The sequence below is a fragment of the Rhea pennata genome, chromosome 9 (genome assembly GCF_028389875.1).
Source record: "Rhea pennata isolate bPtePen1 chromosome 9, bPtePen1.pri, whole genome shotgun sequence".
Lineage (NCBI taxonomy): Eukaryota > Metazoa > Chordata > Aves > Rheiformes > Rheidae > Rhea > Rhea pennata.
The window spans coordinates 13,677,191-13,701,586 of NC_084671.1; the positions used below are offsets into that span (position 1 = coordinate 13,677,191).

Below are 24,396 nucleotides of genomic sequence, written 5' to 3' on the forward strand. Positions count from 1 at the left end.
TGTGGTTCCTAGCCAGCCTACTTTGGAGACTGCAGCCTGTACGGAGTGATTGCCCTCTTTGGGAGACTAGTGGAAATGTGGGCTCCAGCTATTTTGGGAGGTGTGTTCTCCAAGTCCAAGCAAACATCTAGGACTGTAAGTAGAAACAACCTCCCATGTTTTTTGTCCTTGGAGTTCCTAGGAAAAGCTCATGCCAATGTATTTGGCATCAACAAACCATGTTGTTCGGAGTGCTGCCGTGCTTTCTGTCTTCACTTACGGTGTCTTTGAACATGCCCCAGACCTCTTTGGCAGGCAAGCTAATAGATACCACAGGAATGCCTGAAGTGCTATCCTGCCAGGCCCTGTGAGGAGCTCCTGTTAACCCAGAGAAACAAGGGACAAGAGAACCACTGAGGCTGGAGCTGGACTGAGCAGTAAAGCTCTCTTACATTGTAGAAACGGAACAATTTTCTCAGAACCCTTGAGTCAGCATCATATTTGGATAGTCTGTCGGACTTCCCGTACACCAGTGTATTCTCACTGAGCATCTTGAAAGTATTTTGGCCAGCACCACAGGTAAAATTTTCCTTCTGTTACTAATATTCTTTTTCCTGTATTTTAATTTAATTTCCCTATCATTCCGTCTTTCTCCACTGCACATTTCCGCTTGAAAGCTGAGACTGTACAAACGGATATGTATCCTTCCTCCCCAAGTGCATGTAGCCTTCTCTCTGCTGTATGAAGAAATTAACAGGCATTTTCATTTGGGCTGAAGTTCACCTGCAGTTCCCATTAATGTAACAGTGAAACCAACCCACTGGAAGAGAGAAAGAAGTTCTGAACTCCCTTTCTGTGACATCTGAACTCAGGGGAGGAAAAGGAAAGATGCAGAAAATCATAGGGAAGTCCACTTTTAAAGCAAGAGTGGTACAGAGAGTGAACTGACTTCTAGTTGAGCTTACTGGTCTAAATCCTGCTTGTGTGCTTAAGCCTATTCTTGCTATTTTGTTCTTTGCTCTGAAAGGCAACCTCCCTGATTCTCTTTAGTATATTTACTCCTGTATCAGTGTCATCCGTGGATATATCATCCAGATAGATGAGCTAAACCTCTGTAAATTAAACTGCGTACATAGAAGGAATATAGAGTAAAAGAAAAGGAGAAATGAAGGGAAGGAAGTGCAAACTCTTCTTTAGAGCCTAAGTCCTCTTATCAAATGGTAGGATGTTAGGAAGAAGTCTCTGCTAGGGGTGGTTTGTGCTCTAATTGTCCCTGGTAGGACATCTCTTGTCTTTCCCTGAAATATATGATGACATGAGGCTTCCCTCCAGTCATCCATATCTTCTGTAGTCTGATATGGCTATGTCTGTAAGTCTGCGCTTACAACCTAAGACTATTTACATTCACAGAATGTTGGATTACTTTAGATGACTGTAGTCTTCATGAGCCTGTCAGGGTGCAGTTCAGGATTTCAGTGTGAATAGAAATGTTACATACAAATGAAGTGCTCAAAACAAAGAGCCACGAAGACACAGTGAGCAAATGAGAAGTTTGCTGTTTACTAACACAATGCTAGATCATAATTCTGGCCCCCAGTCTAGTAAAACAAATTAAATTCTGACAAAAGCTGTGCATGAAGTGCAGCTCAAAGGGAAAGTTCTAAACAGTTTAAGGACTGTCGCAGTCAAATTATTATTAACAAAGTCAGTCAAGTTATTAAGAATAATGTTCATGAGAAAGTAACTTTTCTACTTTTTCCTCTTTTGTCTGTTCTTTCCTAATATACATGTTGTTTTCCAAATAATTTGGACAAGCACGTATGTCCTGTCTCTTTGCTTTTGTTCATACAAGCTGTTCCTTCTTTGTTTATAGCATATCCAGATGATAGGGTATTTTTCCTCTGAGAGGAGTGACTAAAGTGTTATAAAACTAAGATGTTGTCAGTAGAGCTTACAGAACGCATGAATTTGGATGAAGAATAAGACTTCAAAATCACCAGAAAAGACTGGGTTCAAAGTGATGCTTTGCATACTTATGCCCAGTTAATAGATCAGATCCTGAAAATGCAGTGGGGACAACAGGAAGAGCTGCAACTCTTATGAAGAGAAGGGGGGAAGATGTCATACCTACTATGCTCATCTAGGATTTACCTTCCAGTAAACCTCTACCTGCCTGCTCTCTGACAGACTTGGGGAAAACCTATCTGTTTTGAGCTATTCAGCTGGCTCTGGTTACCAAAGTTAAAACTAGAGTGCAGAACAAAATTCATCTTCTCTGAAGCAAGAGATCTACAGTTCAGGTATCATAAAGCTGGCTGAGGAAAAGGTGAAGGAGTTAAAGGGCATGACAAGTAACTGATTATAAAGTAGGCAAAGATAGTCTTCTGTGAGGGATGCAGAATGGGAGAATTTTGATACTGGTCACCTATGATATCTAGTATTTTGTGAGAGTGGTGAGTGCTGTGTGTTTCCTTTCTATCCACTAGGACTTAGGTGATTTTAATGAGATTGTGTGCGTTTTCCTTTAAGATCCCGTATCTTTCGGTCTCAGTTTCTCCAGAACCTGTGTGCGATTGCTACCTGATAGCTTCTGTAATGTCGTCCTCCTGCTTCAGCCATTCTTCTCAGACCTCTTGCTTCTGACAGTACCTCAGGTTTATTATATGAAATGGTTCTGTTCTCTACCTTTCTCCATGGGGAAGGCCTGTGTGATCAGAATACTTTCCTAACTTCCCTTTCCTTATTCAACAGCTAACTAACGTGGCCTCCTTGCCGGTTAGAGCAGGTCAGTGCCTTTTGCCACTCCCTCATTCTCAGCTGTTGCAAAGAAGGGTTGTTGGCACTCTGTATGGATTACTCCAGCTGAGCATTGCCTTAAGACATTTTCACTCATTTCCATGGTGGGCAGCAGCTTTTGGGATTGTCTCCTGCTGTGCTTACCCGCTTCTGGGCAGGATTTCAGTCGTATTTGCAAGATATTCTAGGCTGTGTCAGGCAACTAGCGGCTTTTGCCTTAATGTACGAAGGGCAGGTAGGAAGATACTGAACCGGCAGTCTTTATGATTGTTTTATATAATATGTACTTGTGTAGCTTGAATTTCAGCATCTCAGCAGTTCATCTGAAAATTGGAAGTAGAAAGAAACAGCAGAGGAGGCTGTGGCACTGAAAGGAAAAATGAACAGAATTTCAGCTTACAGGATAGCTGGATTCAAAATGTATTTTCCTCTTTTTCTCTTTCTTTATAATAGGAAATGAATCTCAGATTCCAAACTCTGTATCCCTATTATAAATCTGCAGTATCTGTTAAAGCTGAATTGTAAATAGGAGCAAAATTCAGCTTTCAAAGTTCAACAGGAATTGTAACTAGTGAGTACAGTTTGTTAAACAGCAGGCTTCCTGGCGCATCAAATTGCTGCTCACTGTTGCATTAGCCTGTTCAGATTTCAGAGACTGACACCCTAGCAAGGTCCCAGCCTACACTCCATAAGACTGGGCTTTTGCAGATCCCAGCAAGTCAGAAAGCAGAATCTGTAAGGAGAATAGAAAAAAAAGAATTGAGAACCAAAAATAAATTTCATAGTCCAGTTGGCAAATGTTCCTGGACCACAATCGTCTTTGGCAGCCCTCCACCCCCAAGGTCTCCAATGGTTCTGAGGCCCCCACCACAAGAAAATCAAGGGTTTAAAAATAAAATAATTAGATACAATCTTGATGTCATTTGGGTTTGGGAGTACTTGGAGGTTAATATTGTGTGAGCGTCTTTGCACATATTCACCCTGTTTTAGTTTGAGTCTCGGCTATTCAGTGATTGAAACTGTCTTCCCTGGGGCTAGAAGAAGGGTATTCCCATCTACAGCTCCTCACTCAGAATCTGGTGATTGGTGGAATGAAATGGCATTTTCTATAGAAGAACCTTTCAAGTTAGAAGGTCCCTTTCCTCCCTTGCTTTGTACCGGCTCCACTCTGCTGAGCTGCAGGGGTCTAGTACAAAACTGTCAGTTTGACAAGTGAAGTTGTTTAGGGCTGCCTTATATACTGCGCTTATAGGAGCGGAGAGGTAATGGGGAGATCTGTATATGTATGGAAGCTATATTTATGCATATATGTGTTTGTTTTGGACAAAGCTTGGACCCTATACTTACCTTAGCTTTACCTGTGAGAACCAGAGAGAGCTTGTACAGTGGGATATTTCTTGTAATCTGTCAGATGCTGAGTTTTTGCTGCAGCATGGGTCTGTTCCCCTTTCAGTGCTTTTTGGCATACATAATAGACAGCAATCCTGCCTTCCCTCCTACCCCTATTCCAGATAGTTGGAGCAGCTGGTTACCCTGAATTTGCCCTCACTTCTTGATTCCAAAAGGGGCCCAGAACAGGCTGTTCAAGTAAGTGGCAGATGCATCCCTTTCTTTGGGAGGCAGAGGACTGCCCACTACAGTAAAATGTGGTGCTGTTGGCTCGCCATGCTGTTGTCATCGTTGGCTTTACTTCACAAAGGAAGAATCCAAAGTGGTTGAGATGAAGGCTGTTCATTATAACTATAACTGATTAGATTTAGGATTGTGCAAAGTTAAGTATGCAGAAATTAAAATAATCATACAAGCCAAAAAATATACTTCCACTTCTTCCAATATAGGGTGAGAATTCCCCTTTTTTGTGGGGTTATGAACTGTTCTAACATTGATTTCAAACTGTTTTCAAACCCTTATCTTGTCTGCCACCTCTGCATATCTCCTTTTGAAGAATATGCCTATTTCAGCAATTCTCTTTGGCTTCTTTGGAGAGGTGCTTGGGAGTAGAGCAGACTTAGCTCATACTCTTGAACTAATTCAACCAATGCGGATGCTGACTTTAATTCAGTGTATCTGACTCTTAATATCCATTAGGATGGTTGTGTTCTCTTTAAATGCATCATTTGCTATTAGTTTTCTCCCAAATTTGGAACAATTGCTTCCTTATCACTGGATGAAGCCTTATGCCTTACTCATCCTCCCACAGTTCAAAACTAACTAGGAAAAATGAAGAAAATTCTCCCAAAAGAAAAGAGACAAATCATCTTAGAAGGGCAAAGTATAGAAAGTTTTTACCCCTAGAAGGAAATTTTCTGAAATGAGCATCACAAATCAGGGTTTTTTACAATAGAAATTGATTTTTCACCTTTAACTGTGGGATTTCCTCCCAACGAACAGTGCTACTCCAATCAGAGGACCAAAGAGTGAGCAGAAGTCTTTCCTTTTTTGCTGGCACTTACAAATGATAAATAAAAGCAGAAGCTCTGAGAATTCACCATAACTCTATAGTCTCTATGTTCTGTAACCAAGTGGTAGTGTTGCCTATTGACACATAATGCTGGAATGAAACATAACTGCTCTCCAACTGATTCTCGGCGTGGAAGCTCTGTAAGTGAAGAAGAGTAATTTTGCCATTAACAATACTAAAATCTTCCATATGGAAGAAATCTTTGTTTTGTTTTGCTTTTAATTACTGTTCATTTTTCTTTATTGTGCCCTAAATATGTATAGAATTGTCCAGCTGGCTGAACCTCGGAGCAGAATGAGGCATCTGCCTCCTCTGTAAAGACACAAGCCTGTAAAGTGCAAATGAGAAACTGAATCTTTGCTCTCTTCACATATATAGATGTTTTACCATTGGCTTCAATGAGACCAGAACCCCAGGATTTGGCTCACAGAAAAGGAACATTAGCAAAAATAGCTCAAGCATATGAGTCAAAAGTTTTGAGTTGGTTCCTCCTTTTCCCACTGTCTGGGTAATTGCTTCACTTATCTGCCTCAGTTTCCCCTATTTGTCACAGTGCATAATGGAGTAATAAAACTCACTGTACATCAGTTAATTGATAATTTAAGAAAACTCACACCTGCTATACTCTTTTTTGTAAAGGGCTTCAGTCCACTAGAGGTGTAATTTTACAAGCATAAAACCTATTTCAAGGATTATCAGATTCTCTTTAGGAATCTGTCCTTCCTTGGTCATTCCTAACAATTTCATTTGCAGTGTTGGGGGAGAGGGGAACAAACAAATAACACCCCACAACACCACATATTCTGCAAGAGTCCAGATGCAAAGAAGCTGCAAATTGTTACTTTGAATGTGTAAGGAGCTTTTCATTTTCTCCGTTGGACTGTAGGTTGGTTTTGAGATGTACAGCTAAAGAACCTCCACAGACGAGTAGCAAATAACATGGAGTCATTGCTGCAAGGATGTTACTGCGGTTAATACAGGCACCACTGTGACCATCTAAGGACTTAAATGCTTATGCCTGGCTTGCTAGATAAAGCAAAGTGGGAGAATCCACCCAGTGGATATAACTTGGTGTTATTTTTGGATGATTCAGTTTCTCTCTCAAATGCCATCTTTGTGCTTAGTGTATGGTTTATCTGACTGTATTGCTGTGGTTAGAATGCAATGCATAGGACAGCATAGTCTGTTAATAATTAATAAGAAGGCAGTAACAGTAGCAATTGTTATGCCTTGATTGAAGTGTAGCATCTCTGCTGTTGGACAGAAGGGTTTGCTCTAGGCTCCAGAGGCCTTGTGTCGCTTTTTCAAAAGCTTTATTTTATTTATTTATTTTCTTTTAGCTTTATTATTTCAAGATCCTAAGGTTCCCTGCCAGGCCTAAATTATCCTTTTTTGTATTTATTTGGCTTCCCATTGAAACCATCCATTCATCCAGTTTCCATAAAACCCTTAATAACTATTTTAAAGTTTTTGTTCTTGGCTCTTTCCAAACCTATAAATACTGGTTTGAAAGCCCAGGCTGAATATTGTGCAAATAATCCTCTCTACCACCCCTTCTCCTCTGGTTGTAAGTAGGGCCCTCACTGTTTTCATTCTTAGCACTTGTTAGTTATCAGTGGTCCACATAGTTCTTGTCTGGGGTAAAAAGGTAATTGTGGCATTTGAGCAACCTGACAGACAATGTCTCTGAAAAATGGTCTTGCAATAACAAAGCAAAGTAGCAGAAGGTAGATTAATTGGAACACAATTACACTCCAAATGTGTGTGTGTTTTTTTATTTTCCTCACCCCTGGTTTAGTCTGCTCATTAACATATGGATGCCCTTGAATGAAGGAGACTATGCTTGTCAGCAGCTCTTAATTTCTGGTCTTAAATGCAAACCAAGCACAGCCGTTAATGTTTGGTGGTGCTGGTGTGTGGGGAGGACCTCCATGCACCTCATGTGATCCTTATGCTGGTGATGTGTTCTAGGGGTGTTCTGGCGTGAGGGCAAGAAGAGCATAGCTGTGCACTGGGGCAGCTGACCTCTGCTATCATGTAGCTTGTCGGATAGTGTAAAGCAGTAGGGAAGTCCTCACTACAGAATATCAGTGCCTTGGGGAGACATGATTCTTTAAAGAACTGGCTTTTGGGCAAGAATTTGGCTCTGGCATCTCTTTCCTAAGTGTTAGATTTGCCACTGCTGTCTAGGATGAAGTCTGCTTGTTATGGGAAACTATTATTCTCTTTGTCAAACACTGAACCCTTTTACACAAAGCTATGCCCTAGGAAGCTTCTCACTGCACTTGTATGATGTTATGGTGTGTGATGGTATGGAGATAAATCAGGATACAGAGAACTCACGTGTTATTTGCACCAAGTCTATCAGAAAAGGATTGTGTTTAATCTCTTCTCTTTATGCTGTGCTGGTTCTCTGCAGGTAGGTGCTGATATATGGTATCCTGATTGCAATGGAATGTCTCTGTACTGACTTCTGCAGCCAGGGATATTAGACTTAGTGCAGCTTTGTTTAGTAAGTACCTAAAACTAAGTGAAGTGAATCCAGGCTCTAATGTCCATCTCATGCCCTTCACAGATACTTTGCCTTGCAGATCCTTTGACACAAATATCTTCAGAAACTAAATGGTGTCATGAGGACCAGGCCAGACCTAGACCAATTAAACTCAATGGAAAAAAAAAATCCTTGTATCTTTAAAAAAATTTAGAGCCTCAGCAGAGATAGAAGCAAATCTTCCAAAATGCTTTTTCTACATAAAGACACTGAGTGGGGCCTCTGGCCAATGTTTGAACAACTGGGGCCTAAGATTAGGCCCCTAAAATACCAAGAACAGCGAGTGGTTCCAACTGATACCAAGTTTAGGAAAAGGGCTTGAAATAAACAGATTCCTCAGAAACCAAGATCCTGTTTTTGAGACAAGTGTTCATTCTCCCAAATCAAAACAAGAAACCAAAAAAAAAAAAAAATCTCTGATAGCAGCCAAAGCATGTCTTAATAGAGTGTTTTCCAAAGCCCCTCAGGGAATACCAGTGGGCCGTGAAGAGGATATTGCTCTTTTCTGAAGTATTAGATATTTTTTTGGGGGAGGGAAGGGGGGACAGCACATTTATTCATGTGACAAATATGTTCTTCTGTTGAGTCATATCTGTGCTGTGTTATTCTTTTGTCCCACATGAGGTTTTATCTCTTTTCAGGCTTACCTTTTCAAAAGATTTTTCTTGTTGTCTTTTTGGCTTTGTGATGGACTGTACAATTTTTTTTGTCTAATTTGGCAGGTAAAATGAGGAAGCAATTAGCAGCAGTTAATGCACTGTCTAGAGGATAAGACTGATGTCCAGGGACTATGTTGATTTGACAGCATGTATACACCTCATGCAATATAATGCTGTTCCCTGGCTGAAATTGTTGGAGGTACTGGACTATGAGTGTTATGAAAATTCATAGGAAGAACAGAAATCTTGAACATCTCAGTTTTTCGGAGGTATTGCTTGGATCTGTTTTGTAACCTTGCTCTAAGCTGGTGTTACTGTTCCTTGCTGCAGATAATGAAGCTAACCATAATATTTCCTTTTATATTACTGTTGCCTCTTAATTAGAAACATACTTTGTCATTTCAGTGCGAATAGCTGCGCTCAAAGGTAGAGGAAGCCCTGGGTGACAATTTATTATCAAGTAGACAACTGTTACAGTGGCTTAAACTTAAACAGTGGGGTATTTATTGTACCTGAATTTTTCTATTGTCCCTGTACTCTGCCTGTCAGTCAAGATGTCATAGTACAGTTACACAATTAAAAGATGGTCTCTGACCCAGGTTATGTGCCTGCCTGACTGCTCATATAGAGGGAGAGAGGACTCATACTAGGCTGAACTGAGTAGTTTCTGAGAGTGAGTGGATGCAACAGTGTGGGCTGTTTTGGGCATCAACTGATTTTTTTTTTTTGTGTGTGTGTACGTCTATAGAGCACTTAGTGATTATGATTCCCAGTTTTGGCCTCATGCTTTTAGTGCAGGATGAGTAAATAGATAAGTGTAACATGTGCTTTGAAATCCATGAATGAGGAATAAAGTAGAGGGCAGCCTGAAATATGCAACAAAGAAAACCGATGTCTTTCTCTGGATGGGGACAGCTGTTCAGTACCACAGTCTTCTCATGTCTCCGCAGTCTGACTTCTAAGAAACTTTTTTGCGTGTTTTCTTCCTAATCACATTTTCTTCCTATTCTGACCCTGTGAGTTCCATTGGGTCTCTCACTGCTGCCTCCACCACCAGATTGTCCTGGCATACGTAGACAAGGCAGTTGAGAGAGCATAAAAAACAGCTAAGGTAGTCCAGAACAGGATAACTTCTATATGAGGTAATAGAGAGCCTGACTAGCATTATAAAATGCATCAGGATCTTTTTTTGATAAGGCATCTGAACAAGTGTTGAATTTGTCCCCCTTCTATACTTCTAATATCGAGAATCTTCTGTCTATAACTAGAGAATTTAATAGTCCATTATGAGTCCCTGTAACTGGAGAAAGGAAAGAAGCTGAAGCCTCCAGAAGCCTTACTGGCAACTTTTTTGAAATCTAATTAAGGAGGAGGTGGTCAGAATGGCACTGGTGCAAAACCCTAGATAGACCCTGCTACAGCGAAAGGGCTTTTCGTAACACTCCAAGCAGTAGAACCTTTTTCATTTAATGTTCAAGCGCAGTCATGGTGGCAACTGTGACTTGTTCTGTCCAGTGTCAGTTTATGATGGAACATAAATGTAGTTTTAAAAATACACACTGGGTTTAAATGCAGCTCAAAATGTCAGCGTGTTACTCTGTGGTCTTGCAATAGTAGTGTTCTAATAAAATCCTAGCCCTTTAGCTTCTGGAAAACAACACAGAGAAAGATATTGTGAGCTATATTTTGCCTTTATAGCTCTGGCAGATTTCTTGAGTTTAGTGATATCTAAACAAAAATAAAGAAACCTGAATTCTGCCTAGAAAGGAATCCTCATCTTACCTCCATTTGGTGCTTCCTCACGCTAATTTTAACAGAATGTTTTGATGACTGAAGGGGGGGGGGTGGGTGTGTTTGGAGAGGGGGGGAGGTGTTATTCCTCTCCTCCATCCCATTCAAGATGCATGCTGCTGTCCTTTTAGTAAGGAGATATTTCTGCCTCAGAGGATTTCCAAAGACACCCAAGCTGATGTCATAGCTCAGGTGCCATGTGGAGCTAGCATTCTGGAGGTTTTTATGGTGCCTTCATTGCCTTCACAGCGTGTACTCATGGATATATTCAGTCCCACAGACCCCTCCCCATACCTGACAGCAGCACTGAAACAAACAGCCGCAGCTTCACATACCTGCTTCAATCACCCCTGTGACTCCAAAATCAAGTGTATATGGGGTTCTACTCAAAGCTACCATAAGCTTTAGAGAAGGATACTCAACGTGACCAGAGTTTATAGAATGGCTCCTGTATAACAGCTGATGTGGCTTGCTTCAACCTGAGGAGGAGACGCTGGATGGGGGGAGATGCAACAGAGGCTAACAAAACTATGAAGCATGACACCATGACTATTAACAAATGCCTCTGCCCAGCCTTGAGACTACAAGAGCCTCGAGACTTTCCTTTTTTCTAACACCTTCTGTCTAGTTTCCTCTTTCCACCCCTGATGCCCTCTCAGCTGGCAGCAGTCTCTTACCAAACAGGCGGGCATCTGTCTGACTTTGTTGGTAAAGCTGTAGGGCAGATTACATCACTGCTTGGCTATAGTAACTCCCTCTGTAAAACTCATGTTCCATGTCCTGCTCTTTTCCTGTTTCTTTTCACCTTAAATAGTGCTTTGATACTGACATCCAAGCAGATGCTTTTATGAAGTTTCTACAGGCAAATCTTTTCAATTTTACTTTAGTCCTTTGTGTAATGTATGAAAATGAAGTATAGTAAGAGCTAGGTTAAAACTTTCAAAATCTTAAAGCTAAGTTATGTGAAAACAAGTCTCTGGGATGAGGAAGGAGAAAATGTTTGAAATCTTCTCAGAAAACTTATTTTCAAAATTCAGACTTAGAGTTTTTCATCAAAAAATATCAGATTTTGAGGAAAGTGTTGAAATGTTTTTATACCACTGAAACTCTGACTCTTTTCAATTATAGGGATATTTTTCTTGCATGCCACAGCAGATCCTGACTTTAACTTCCAATTTACTTTTTTACTTAGTTGCTTTCAGCATTCCTTCATTCTTGGACTCATTCCTCTTTCTTTTGTATGAACCCTAGCACCATTACATCTCAGAACATTCTTCTGTCTCTGTACAGTGTCATAAAAAGCACTGTTAAGGAACCATTGCAGTTTTTCTAGAGATTGCTGCATTTCTTCCTATATCATCACTTCAGTTGAACACTTCAGAGTGCATCACTGTAAGAATGCCTTACTTGAAGGATTTGTGCCAATTGAGATGTGTAGTAACGTGCTTTAAAATCATTTATTTAACTTCTTTCAAAGCATAAAGTATGTCTTCTGCTACTGGCTCCAGAATGGACCAAATGTCAGCCTTCTACTGTGAAGGTAATAGACTGTGTTGATGAGTCAGGCTTTAATACAGTTATGCTGATTTACACTGGCAGGAGATCTGAGCAAACCCAAAGTCATGTGCTGGAATGGGAACCTTAAACCAAAGATCATTTCCATCTGTAACATGTGGATATGGCAAGAGGGTTATCCATTGGAAGTCACATGCGGTATTGTAAAAAGATAAGTGCAGCTCAGTTCTTGTTTTGCGGGTGCTGTTCCTATGAGAGAAATTTGTTGTTAGCACAACTCCTGCCTAACTCAAGTGCCATGCAGTTCCTTCTGAATCCAAGTGAGTCATGCAAACTGGCTACTTCTGTCCCTGAAGAAGGGGATTGCAATGCTTCTTTCCCTTTCTTCAGGGACCTTGTCCTTCTCATCAAGGAAACAATGTCCCTTTGCCAGGCAGAAAAGGCAAGTCGCCAAATCAGCTTTTCAGCCTGGAACCCATCCTGGAAGTGGTGGAGCCCAGGTTCTGGTAAACCAGGAAGCATAAGTCATGTCTTCACCACTTCTTCGGAAGGTGGCAGCCAGAATGCCATTTAAGACATTTTCCCTGGCTTTCTGCTCGCTTTCCGCTGCATAGGCGACGTTTCTGATGCAATATTCACATCCTCTGTGTATTATTGTCTGTCGGTACGCGTAGGTACTCAGACATGCAATTGTGTTCCAGAATTTAACAAGTTCCCATGTACTGTCTGCCCAGTGCACTCTAAGCCTGCAACTGCAGGGATCTAATGCTACTTAGCTTAGTCTGCGGTGGAGGAAGGCTAAACCGAGTCAAGTCATCCTGCTATATAAACTAAGAGTGATGCACTGCCTGAGTCTTGATTTTTCGGTAGTACAGGAGGAGAGAATGGCTGGAGGAAGGCTATCCCATGTCTCGGAGAAATGCAGGGAAGTGTTGATATTCAGCTGTGGTGACTGGGTCCAGCCCTGTGTTCTGTAGGTTGGGTGCCGAGAGTTGATGGCTCCAGAAAGTCTGGCAGAGTTCACTGCAGTGTCCCACAAGACAGCAGCACCTACCCTGAGTCCATACGGACTCCAGAGCAGGAGAGTGCAAGACAGCACAAAACACTCCCTCATACCTGCAGCAGCTGATGCCTCTGAAGATCCCTGGATGCTGCTAGTTGCAGAGTGCATGGTCATTATCTCTTGTGCAGGGGAAAAGAGACTGCATGCCTGCTGTTAGTGAAAGATTGCTGATAAGTGTCTTTCTATTAATGTTCCATTCCTTTTTTTTTTCCCCCCCTCTCTTCCATTTTATTTTCCATCTCAGATCAGGTGAGGTAATTCTCTGAGGCTGAGAAACTTCAGATAATAAAATACTTCATACTTTCAATTTCCTTGTACTGCAGGAGTCCCTGCAAGCCTGATTATGTTGGACCTTTCCAACTTGCTAATACCTCACTACATATATTAAGTTTTTCCCAAAATGCACCTGGCCTGGACAAATATGTAGACAAACAGGCATGATACAAAAAACTATTTTACTTCCCCTGCCATGAGCGTGGAACAGAGAAGCGTTAGCTACTGGTGGTCCTCTTGTTCCTTTTCTTTATCTGTCATGCAAGCACAATTGGTTTGTCATCTCCCATTTTCTGCACAGAGAAGCTAAGTCTTTAAGATGCCTCTTAAGCCCCTGGTACTTTAGTGAAGGCAGTGGGACCTATTCTTTCCTTCAAGTAAAATTCCTATGAAGTGTTGGGGGCACTAATGTAGAATATATGGCATAAACAAGTCCAGAACTGGACCCCATAGACTGGCCCTGGGCTGAGGTTTGTCAGCTGTAAATGGAAAAGAGGGGCCACAGTCAAAGCAATTAATTTCTTGCCTCAGGGTGGAATAGCAGACTTCCTCCACTCACATTTATGCAGAGAGCCAACCCATTTTCCAAAAACCCGCATGCTCACGTTACATGGTGTTCAAAAGTCCTTGCTGTTCTTAAAATATTTCCTTAGCTCGTTTGTCCAGCAAGGGGCACAAGGGAAAGCAATTACTGCGGCAAAGGTGGAAAATGGAGGTAACGGTTCAATCTAATCACCACCCCACCGTGGAGAAAGCTACATCTCTTCTAACCACAGAGGAGGTGTTTAGTGCTCCAGCTCAAGGCAAATATTTCCTCATCGTTCAGCAGCAGTTAGGCAGGATGTGCCAAAGGCAGACAGGTCTTGCAACATGAGGAAAGCAAGAGCTGCATGGAACTGTCATCAGGGATTGAGAGTCCTACAGTTTAGACTCAGCTCTGCTGGCTATATTAAAACAGATGAGAGGCTACATTACACAGCAGCAGAGACTAAAATTCAAGAAACTTCAGCACAGAGCTGAAGTGCCATTTAACTCCTTGAAGATAGTACATGATACTTGCACCCATCTTGCTAGTGCCTGGAAGACACAAGGTGTGGCTGATAAGAGGGTCCCTTCTCTAGACCTAAGTGATGGGGTTCCTCTACAGCTGTAACTAAACTGAGCTGATAAGTCAGTGCAAAGAGGGACAGCCTTTCACAGCAACCCACTTTCTCTTGGACCGAGTCTCTGTACCCCCTAAGGATCACATTGGATTTTATGCCTTCCAAAGTCTTTGCATCTGGCTGACAGAAGGGTAATAAAGCAGGCTGGCCCGATCTCATTCATACTAGCTTTACCTCAGTAAAACTCTGCTGTATTGATTTTCCTGATGTTATTTCCAGATTGCACTGAGGTCAGGACACTGCATACTGGATTTATGTCATGAACAAGCATGAAAATTATTTTTCTCCAAGATCTTGTATTTGTAAAGCATTACCAGGTGGCAAGAGGAGTTTCTCAGGGTACAGCTGCTGTAGCCATGCTGCAAATAAAACATGATCAAATTCTTACAGCAGTCCAGTGGTGGAGATCTTGTGTAACATTAGAGTAATGTTGCCTCCGCTAATGTAATGAGTAATGTGCATGCACGATGATAGCCAGGGTTCAGACCTTACAGAAAGATGCAGACCTCCATTGCTTTAAGTAAAGCATAACTATTATCTTCAGGAATATAGTCAAATCTTGCACCTGCTTTTGTAGGCAATCACATCAGATTATGCTATTTATGAACTGATCAAGATCCAAACTAGGGCTTTGCTCAGACTGGTGTCTAGTATATTGACCTGTGTCTCCTCTGGCCAGCAGTAGTTAGATTCTTTACTTTCTCTTTGGATTAAGTACAAGAAATGGTATTCTTTTATTCGTGAGTAAATTGCAGTTTAGGTCCAATTTATGGCTAAAGATGTAGAGATTACATCTCTACAACTTCTAGAGGTTGTAGAGGTTGATGGAATAAAACAGCCAAAGGAGCCTTAAAAAACCTTCAGGATAAAGCTTTGTACATTCTGTGTGTTGATCTGTAGGTCTATAAACACCGACGCCAGATTGTGCTCACATGTAATGACTTTTCAAGATGGAGGCTCTGTACTGGATGTTGGTACCACATATGCAGTTTTCCTGGAGATGTTGTAATTTTTAAGTTCCTAAGAAGTTGTTAACAAAATCTCAATAATAAGGGAATTGATTAAGAAACAATTTAAAATGTCATTTAGATATTTGCTATATCAAGTGGTAATTCACACATTTTCTTTTAATGAAATCAGTTTCCAGTAGAGTTCATAACATCATCAATGACCTAAATATTATATCTGACAGCTTGACTGCTGTCTCAAGCTGTAAATCTGGGTAACTAATAGTATATTGAAGAAGGAAAGGTCAATAAATGCAGAAATGTGTGGAGAATCTAAGCACTTGTTATTCCTCTCTCTTCATTCTCCTTTTCTTTTATAATCTGTCACATTAAACCAGTCATGCTTTGTGAGAGCTTTATCAGGGCAAGCTTCCGATAAAACTGCCTCCTTTATTGCCACACAGCATCAGATGGACAAAGGCAATATGTGACTGCAGAGCTGGGAACACAGGAGGGCAAAACTGTTCCAGAAATGCAATTTAAAAAGGAGCCATAAATATGTATAAATACATTAAATTTGAGAAAGAGATGAAAGAGACTACACAAGTCAATCATCTCTTCACATACAATTTAAAAGGTTTCTGATGAGTTGGTTTTGTTTTAAATAACGTTGCTGCTACTGAGTACAGAAGTGACTTTGGATTCTGATCTCAAAGTCTTTCCATCTGCTAGTACATTTTTTCCCTGTAGTGTGCTTAACACTTTGCCCAGTCCAGAAAGAAATGACTCAGTCAAAAGGACTTCCTCCATCTCCCTTGGGTGATTATTCCACAGCCTACTAGGTCTCCCCATTAGAAAATGTTTCCAGTATCACTTTTCCCATGCTCGCTCTATTATCCTAAACAATACTCTTGCATCGTTAGTGTTTCAATTTCTTCTGTACTTCTCTATGGTTATCATATCCCCTCCAACATTTTGCTGATGTTTAGCTGAGCTTCAGATGTTTAATGTATTTAACCTTTGCTTGTGTGCCAAGTATAGGATTGGCACCAGGATATTTATAAACCATTAAAGAAGGGTGGTGCCTGTTAAATGCAATTACTTTCTTCTGATGCCTTCATACTAAAGGTTATGCTAGAGAACAAGGGCAGCTTCTATTCTAAATTACATGGAAAAGGTGCAACTGCTAAACAAGAATGACTTATAAACAGACTATATATAGAAATGTGGTAGTTCAGTATCCACCCTTGATGTAAGTCAATAGGAGAAAGTAATTAAATTTAATAAATGCCGGACCTCTTAAACAAAGATATTGCATGTGTGCATGTGCACAGAAGAAATTCTAACCAAACTGATGAATATTATCAGGTTTACTAGTATTCCATATTTTAACTCTAAAGAATATCTCTAAAACCACTAGAGTCTTTTAGGCTCTGGGAAACATTGCAAGTTTTACCACATTATGTCTGGATGCGTAATATATATGTGTTTTTGTATCTCAGCGTATTTGGGTTTCTTTGAACTTTAAGGTTAGCTAAATTTGTTGAGTATACAAAGCTCACTGCAGGGATAATTATATCATCACTGTATTGCGTATTACCCTAAATTGCTGATATGTACTGCCTACTTGAATCCAAATATATTTTTTGAATTAAAGGTAGGGTTGATAGTTCTGTCTCTTAATAAAGATGGAAACATTAGTGTTTACCTATCTTTGGTTGCTTATAAATTTATTAAATTTAAATGTAAACTTATTAAGTCTTTGAAATTTTCCATGCTAACTCTGTCTGTCAGACACAGTATGGTGTGTGCATGTAAATGTTATGATTGTCTCAGTCAGATTTGTTTAGCCATTTTACAGAACAAGGCAACAGGAAAATATGATATAAAAGTGTAAGAACAGTCATACCAGGTCAGACTAGCCGTCTGTCTAGCTCAGTATACTTGCTTTGACAGTGGCCAGTACTGCAAGCATATTTGCATATTCCTTCCAATATTCTCCCAGCCTCCAACAGTTTGTGGCTGAGGGATTTTAGAAACAGATGTGGTATTTTGCACTTACTAGACCTTGAGAGATTTTCCTTGGGTGACTTTGTTTTTGAATCTATGTAAGTTTTTGGCAACTAGAGCATCCTTTGAGGAGTTCCACAGTTTAAATGCGTGTTGTTTGAAGAGAGCTCCTTTTTTTGAACCTATTTGCTGTCATTTTCATATGAAGATCCCTAGCTATTTTACTGGAAGCAATCATTTTGAAGGTCATCTCTTGGAGACCTTTGTCAAACCCCTCTCAGTCCTCGTTTCTGAGTGGTGAGACTCAGCTCAGAGCTCTTTACTTTGCAGGCAAAGTAGAAATGTTCAGGAGTGGTTCTTCCTGTGTGCATCATGTTCAGTTGTCTGCCCTTTTCCTGGCCAGACGCTCTCTCTCAGTATCTTCATCTAAAATTTTTCATAAACATCCTTCATCTTTACCCCTTTGAATAACCTGTTATTAGTAGCAAACGGTCTTCTCACAATTGGCTTTCTTTTCTAGATCATTGTGTACAGCAGCAAGAACCTATTTTTCTCAAGTTAAAAATTTCAACAATTTCCTTTCGTCAGCTCTAGCCCCTTCATGTGATAGAAAAGAGGCTTGAAGTGAGAGACAGGGTTGTGAGGAATGTGTGTATTGCTATCATCATGAACATCTCAAAATTCTGTAGGTCATGTTGAAGGGAATTTGTTGACACTCAGCAACGATTAAGGAAATTATACATGTTCAACTTCACTGAAAGATAAGTCTTTTTCACTTATATAGCTTTAAAGACTGACTTCAGATACCCAGAATTAATAGATATTGGCTAAAAGAATTAAATACCAGACCCAACACTTGAGAATGAGGCTTACTCTAGAATTCAATAGGGTGAATTGAGTGAATAAGGACTAGTCCAGGATAGCATTTAACTAAATTCCTAAGTTTACATACTTTAGTAAATGTTTTCAGTGGGGATTACCTATATGCTGAAACCGAAAACTATACTTTGCAGGACCCTTAGGTGTGGCATAGCAGTCTATAACTATTGAAAATGTGTGAATTTTTGAAACATTTCTTTAAGTGGATTATATGGAAGTATGGCTGAGGTAGTTTGAAAATAACATTTCTGTCAGAGTGTATCTGACTGTCAAATATGACTGGACAGTAGTTGTTTGCTCCTTTTTCATACCTCTCTCCCAGAATTATTTTCTCTGGGGTCTGTTTGGTTTGCTGAAGTTAATAAGAATAATGTTTGTCAAAAAATGTCAACCAGATTTTTGTGTGTATGTGTGTGAAAGTAAGGTTTCTTAGTCTTCATTCCTTCTTCCCTTATCCCACCCCAGGAGACCTGTTCCACACGGACCTTGGAATTCTGGCTTCTCATTCATTTTCAGAGGAAAAACAAATTTCCAAATGTCAGAATTTCCCACAGAATAGAAGTTCCTTTTTACAGCTAGCTCTACATAAAAGAGATTAATGACTTCTTAGATTGCCTATGCAGAACTGATCCGTGGATGCAGCAACACCTGGATGAAGAAGGAGAGACAGTAGCACACCATCCAACTTGCCACAAGTCAAGTCATCCCTCTGCCCCAGCTACCAAGCCTCCTCTTCTCTATTCCTCTGTTAAGTCCATCCCAGAATAATGGCTCCTTTGGTGAGTCAGTTGAACCTTTCCAGCTGTAAAGGCAGCGCATATCTTTGTTAGAGTTGTGAGTCTCAGAAGCTCCTAAGAGAGTCAGCTGTCAACTTTCAGCAAATTTCAGTGGGACCTTTCAATCCTAGCCTACTGGTAAAAAGAAATTTTTAAGTGTGTCAAAAGCCTTTGTTCCTTAAAATGATACTTTTTCCCTCAACATAAAAGAAAAAAAAAGGTGAAATAACTGGAAAGAGTCCAGTTAGTAGAAAAAGAATTAAAATATTCCCAATGTCTTCCTTTACACAATCCCTGCCTTTACTGTTTATCCTTTCACTGTGCTGTCTTTGCTATGTGAAAGCTGTCCACTCTCCAATCTTTTTCTGATACATTTCTTGGGAGAAGAGAAGAATGACAAATTTCTCTAAAGTACAGTAGAAACAGGAGTGAATGGGGGACAGTAAGTTAGTTTTATAAAGGGTAAAAAGTAGAACATGAAGAAATCATCTCAAATGTAACGAATGGCAAGACCCAGGCTGAGGATACGTGGGAGACATCCTGAATGGGATGGGTTCCTCTTCTACTGCATCCTTTCAATGCCAATTATGAATGTGCACACTTAATTTTTGAGCACAGCAGTAGCATAAGTCTTCATTCTCCAAACCATGCATCTATTGTAGTCTTTTCCATCCATATGATGAATATGTAACAGGCTACAATTTCACTCTTTCTTTTTATTTTCCATGGTGGAGGACAGTCAAGGGTTGAAGAGATGAGAAAGAGACCAGAGCAAATTTTAAAGAACTTCCTTCCTTCCTTCCATAAATGACAGTGGATTCACTTTTCTTTGTTGGAAAACACTGGTTGAAAAAGGTCTAGCTGATACAGGTTTTTTTATGGCACCCTTGATCTTATCACAAAGTCATGCACAAAATGTTCTTACGAAGTTGAGTGGTCAGGAAAGAATGATAAAATACTGAGTAATCATCACAAAAAGAAACCAAGTGATTTCTAATATGTCTTAAGGGAAAACAACAGATACCCCAAGATTCAATACTGAAATTTAGCATATTAATTACTTTGAACTGGACAAATAGGAAAGCTGCAAAATTTTGCATATTTATTTTATTTGGGTTAGTCATAACTGGAGAAAACCATGACTAATTTCAGAGAGATCCAGCCTGATGGTGTCTCACTTCAGGGGAAAGGTTCTAAAGTGCTACCATAATGCAAAAAATAAATCATAGAAATAATTAGGGAATATTTGTTTGGAGGGGAAAAAAGAAAAAAAGCATTCCTCAGCCAGGTGCAGTTACTGCAGTTACTACCTGCAGTTACTCACGATGCATGCACAGGATCTTTGTGTGTTCTCGCCTTTTACATCTCTTAAATTGCTTAGTAGTATGAATCTCAGGAGATTCAGATTTCTCGGGACAGCCCTCTAAACCCTTTTAGTATGGACTGCAGAGCTTCAGATGAAGAGGGCCATTTTAGCACCACGTCCCATGTGCAGTGGTGGTTTCAATTCAGAACAGGCAGCAGTCTCATTTGAAACACAACCAGCCCAGGTTCAGAATATACCCACATGACTGTCAGCAATGAGTTAACCCTCTGCCCATGGAGGTGATCAAGTGCTTGAGGGCATGTTTCCCTTCAAGAACATGTATTTTTACCTTCTGCACTGCCATGTACTCTGAACATCCCTTGGTTATGATCATTAGGGTATTTTGTTTTCTGTGCCCCTCAGTGCATGTGACTCCCGCCTGCAGAATACAAGACCTCAGTGATGCTTCCATTATACCTGGGGCTGGAGATCCATAAAGCTATGTGTAACCAAGGACATGCCATTCCTGTTCAATTGAGCTATTTCTGCCCCAGGATACTGAGCACTGGTAGTCCTTTGAGGTACTCAAGTGCATTTAACAACATCTCCTTTGCCAGAGATATGGATATTAAAAAAAATTCTTTGGCTTTTCTAGATCACAGATAGGGAACATTAAAATTTTGATATTCATGAGCATCCTCGTCAAAGACGTAGCAGCAGTATGTAAAGTATCTTGCATAGCTCCAACAGGAAAAAAGGAAATCAATACCACACAACAGCAACTTCCATAAGGATTAAGTTTAAGTTTAGAATGCACAAGGATGAGAAATTAAAATGAAAAAAACAAGGAAATGAGCCGGATTCCCAGGGATGATGGAATGAAAGGCCTTTGAGGCCTTTCACAGCCTCAAAGGAGGAGAAGATATTCTTCAGAGAGGCTTGTCAGTTCACTCTCTCTGACAGTATAAACAGCATTCATGGGATCCACCAACCTGGCAGGCTGCACTTGTAATTCATCTACCTAAAAGCTGTCTTTGAGACTTTGATGTTTGAAAGGAAAATGAAGGTCATTTCACAAATAGGAATGGTCTAACTGGTTGTTTCTCTCTGGTTTCCCTCTATTTTATTGGAGATTATCAGTGGAAAATACCACTGCTATAAGAGAGAAGCTGGTTTGGCTGAATTCAGGCTTCATTCTGCTTTTGCCCAGGACTAACTTCTTAGATTTCAAAGATAGCTTTTTCCCCTAATTGACAGCAGTACAAAAAGGATTGAAATCAGTGATAAAAATCTCTTCGAGTAAGCTCTTTTGGAGCTGCCATTGCCATTAAAGTCTCTCTTCACAGCAGGGTCTTAAGAAAATTCAAGGAATGCATGTCTGTAGATTCAGGAACAGGCACAACAAGTCTAAGTGCCTTCATGAACAGTGCCTTAAAATAACTCCACCAATGGCCATTTGTGCAGTGACATTTTGGAAATGTGCACTGCCATATTAGAAAACTTGACTGTGAATGCCAGGCAATCTATTGCAGTTCCTGGGATGTCAGCCCAGAATCCCAGCAGCCCTCCCATCTCAGCATGGATCAGAAAGGCAGTTTTTAAATTAAAATCTTCATGTAAAGTAATAGACATTGCAAGATGAGAAGCCTCATAAATTGAAAAATGTCAGTTGGTTTTGCAGAGGCAACTGGGTGGTTGCTTATTTATGTATTTATTTTCACCTCGTAAACATTTCAGAAGGAATTCTAGCACTTTGTTAAATTTCTGTAAAATTGCAGTCTTCCATGTTTATTTATACACACCTAGTGTAGTAAACTCCCTGTAATAGCCAAAGTGTCCTTTTTCCACAGCCCCAAGACTGGTGAGTGGAATGGGGTTTTTTGTTTTCCTTTTTTGTTCTGATAGACAAATCTGAGTAAAGTGAACACGCTAAATGCAAACATTTGTTCCCTAAGAAAATAGGAGGGGGTATACAAACTAGATATGAGTGCACTTGTCCTGAGCAAGCTGACAGTTAAGTAGCCGTTTCTGTGTATCTTTAGTTTTATAGCTGCAGTCAAAACTCTGTTTTGTACTTAGAGCTATTGGCCTGAATTCAAAGTCCATCCTAGAAGCAACTTATCATATTCCGTACCGACTGGTCTAGCACTGCGTACCGGATTTGCAGGGGCTGTGTTATAAGGACAGGATCCCAGACTGATGTGTGTTGGTCCAGCTCCAGTCCAGGTTATTGGCCAGATTCTCAGATGCTGGAAAGTTTAGTTAATTCAAAGTCATTGTGAAAATCTACACCTCTATGCATTGATTAATTTCTACTGGTTCCAGAGCATTTTTACTGACTTTCTCTACTGGGAACTTGCTCAGGGGAGATCTTCCTCTGATTTCAGGTTGTCTCAGTGCTTCTGTTCTCCTGGACCACATCTTGATTTCAGTTACAACAAAGTAAATGTCATTGAGGACTGAGAATTTATAACACTAGTGTAAAACTGTGAGATAAAAAGCTTGTTGCTTTTTTTCTATCTTATTTTTCACCCAGTTCTTACTGTTCTAGTCTGTTCTTCACCTTGTCCCAAAGCAGTGCTGTCCACCACAGTTCTAAGTCAGAATCTGACGTTGGTAGTCTAACTCTGCTGGTGGGGTATGCTTTGGAGTTCACTAATGCTGGTACTGAGGGCACTCCTGCTGAACATCTTCCCAAGCGTTTTTTTAAGGTAATATTAGTGGTTAAGCTTTCACCTAACGGGAGTCAGTATGAGCCAGTGAAGTTAGCAGTTTTGGGCCAGTGACAGGGAGATAAGTATCATGGGCTAAAGCTGCAGTGCAAACGTTCTTGTATGGGTGTTAAGGGATGTGTTCATGACAGACAACAGGCTAACTTAACCGTCTGGACAATATCTCCTCCTGTATCTGTGGATGTTTTTTGTTCCATTATTCTTGCTGAGCCATATACCTCCCTCATCTGGAATATCTCCACGATTTAAGTGAATTTCTCTGGATTTTAATCAGCATTAAGGAACATTCAGTTCATTGCTTATACTTGATTTGCATGGACCATGATAAATGGGTCAAATCTAGTATGAAGGTAGGCAAGAGAACCCTCCATTGGAAATGTTGGGGATAGACTTTGATGTTCTGATTATTTGAAAATTAGTTTTAATCAACCTGTAAGCAGGCCAGAAAAAAGTATCTAAACAGAAATGGCATAAAGTGGATTATAAAGTGGATTTGCAAAATGAGTATGACTTCCATTTCACTGGATCCAAGGGGATACATGAAATGGCATGAAAGGAGAACAATAAAACAGGATATATACGTGGGGATATAGCTGTCTGGGGAAAAAAAAAGAAACATGAATTTACATTAACTTTGGATTGAGCTGCCAGTGTTTTGATGGATCTTTTATTGTTAATACAGGCATCTGTAACATGTGAAAGGGATAAATCACAAGTGGTTTTTTTTGTTTGTTTGTTTGTTTGTTTGTTTTTTAATTTCTGAAGTCCCTAGCTCTTTGGAGGGCAGTAGCTTAAACAGTTCATGCCATTCATTGTGGGAAGGAGCGAATGGCCTGCACCTTGCTGTCTGCAGGGAACTCTCATAAAGGTAATACTTGCCCTGTTCTTGTGCTCCTCGGAAAGCTGCTGTGACTACTTGCCTACCAACTTTCAGTACTCTACAGTGGCTTTTCCCAATAACGTGTAGCCATCCTGCCAGTAATCCGTGTTTGCCATTCATGCCACTGCTGTGCAGAGGACTGACCGTGCATTGCTGAGCAAGAAGGTGTGTGCACACCCTTACCCAGGGCAGAAGGGGAAGGGAATGCGTTAATGTCTCTATAACTAGAAGGGTGATTTTTCCTGGCAATGCTTTTAGGTTTGCTTCCAGAATGTGTACAGTTATCATTTATGCTCCTTTAAATTCTTTCCTTTTCTCGGAAGAGGTCAGTGCATAGAAAGAGAATTTGGATTATCAGACCGCTGGCACTAGTCTAAATTTTCCATTGCTTATGCTTGGAATATAGCTTGGTCTTGTGCCTCTCTCTATTTGTTTACCTTTTCCTTTCTCCTCTTCCTGCCTGCCCCCACCTCCATATGTTGTTGGACTCGTCTTTTCATGATAAATGTTTTAAAATTTTAGTTGAGCCATTAAATCACTTTTGGCAAGTTACTTGAAAACTTTAAAGTTGAACATTTGGTCATCTGAAGTGTGAAGATCCTAGTTATATGCTTT

At 40.3% G+C, this 24,396-nt stretch overlaps 1 protein-coding gene across 1 annotated transcript in view; it reads left to right on the plus strand.

Moving 5' to 3' along the window:
* Window positions 1-358: 358 nt before the first annotated feature.
* Window positions 359-24,396, plus strand: part of OSTN (osteocrin) — a 49,914-nt gene continuing 25,876 nt past the window's right edge. Inside the window, exon 1 of the mRNA XM_062582700.1 lies at window positions 359-558. The gene's annotated coding sequence lies outside the window, so the exon portion shown is untranslated. The remainder of the gene's footprint in view (window positions 559-24,396) is intronic.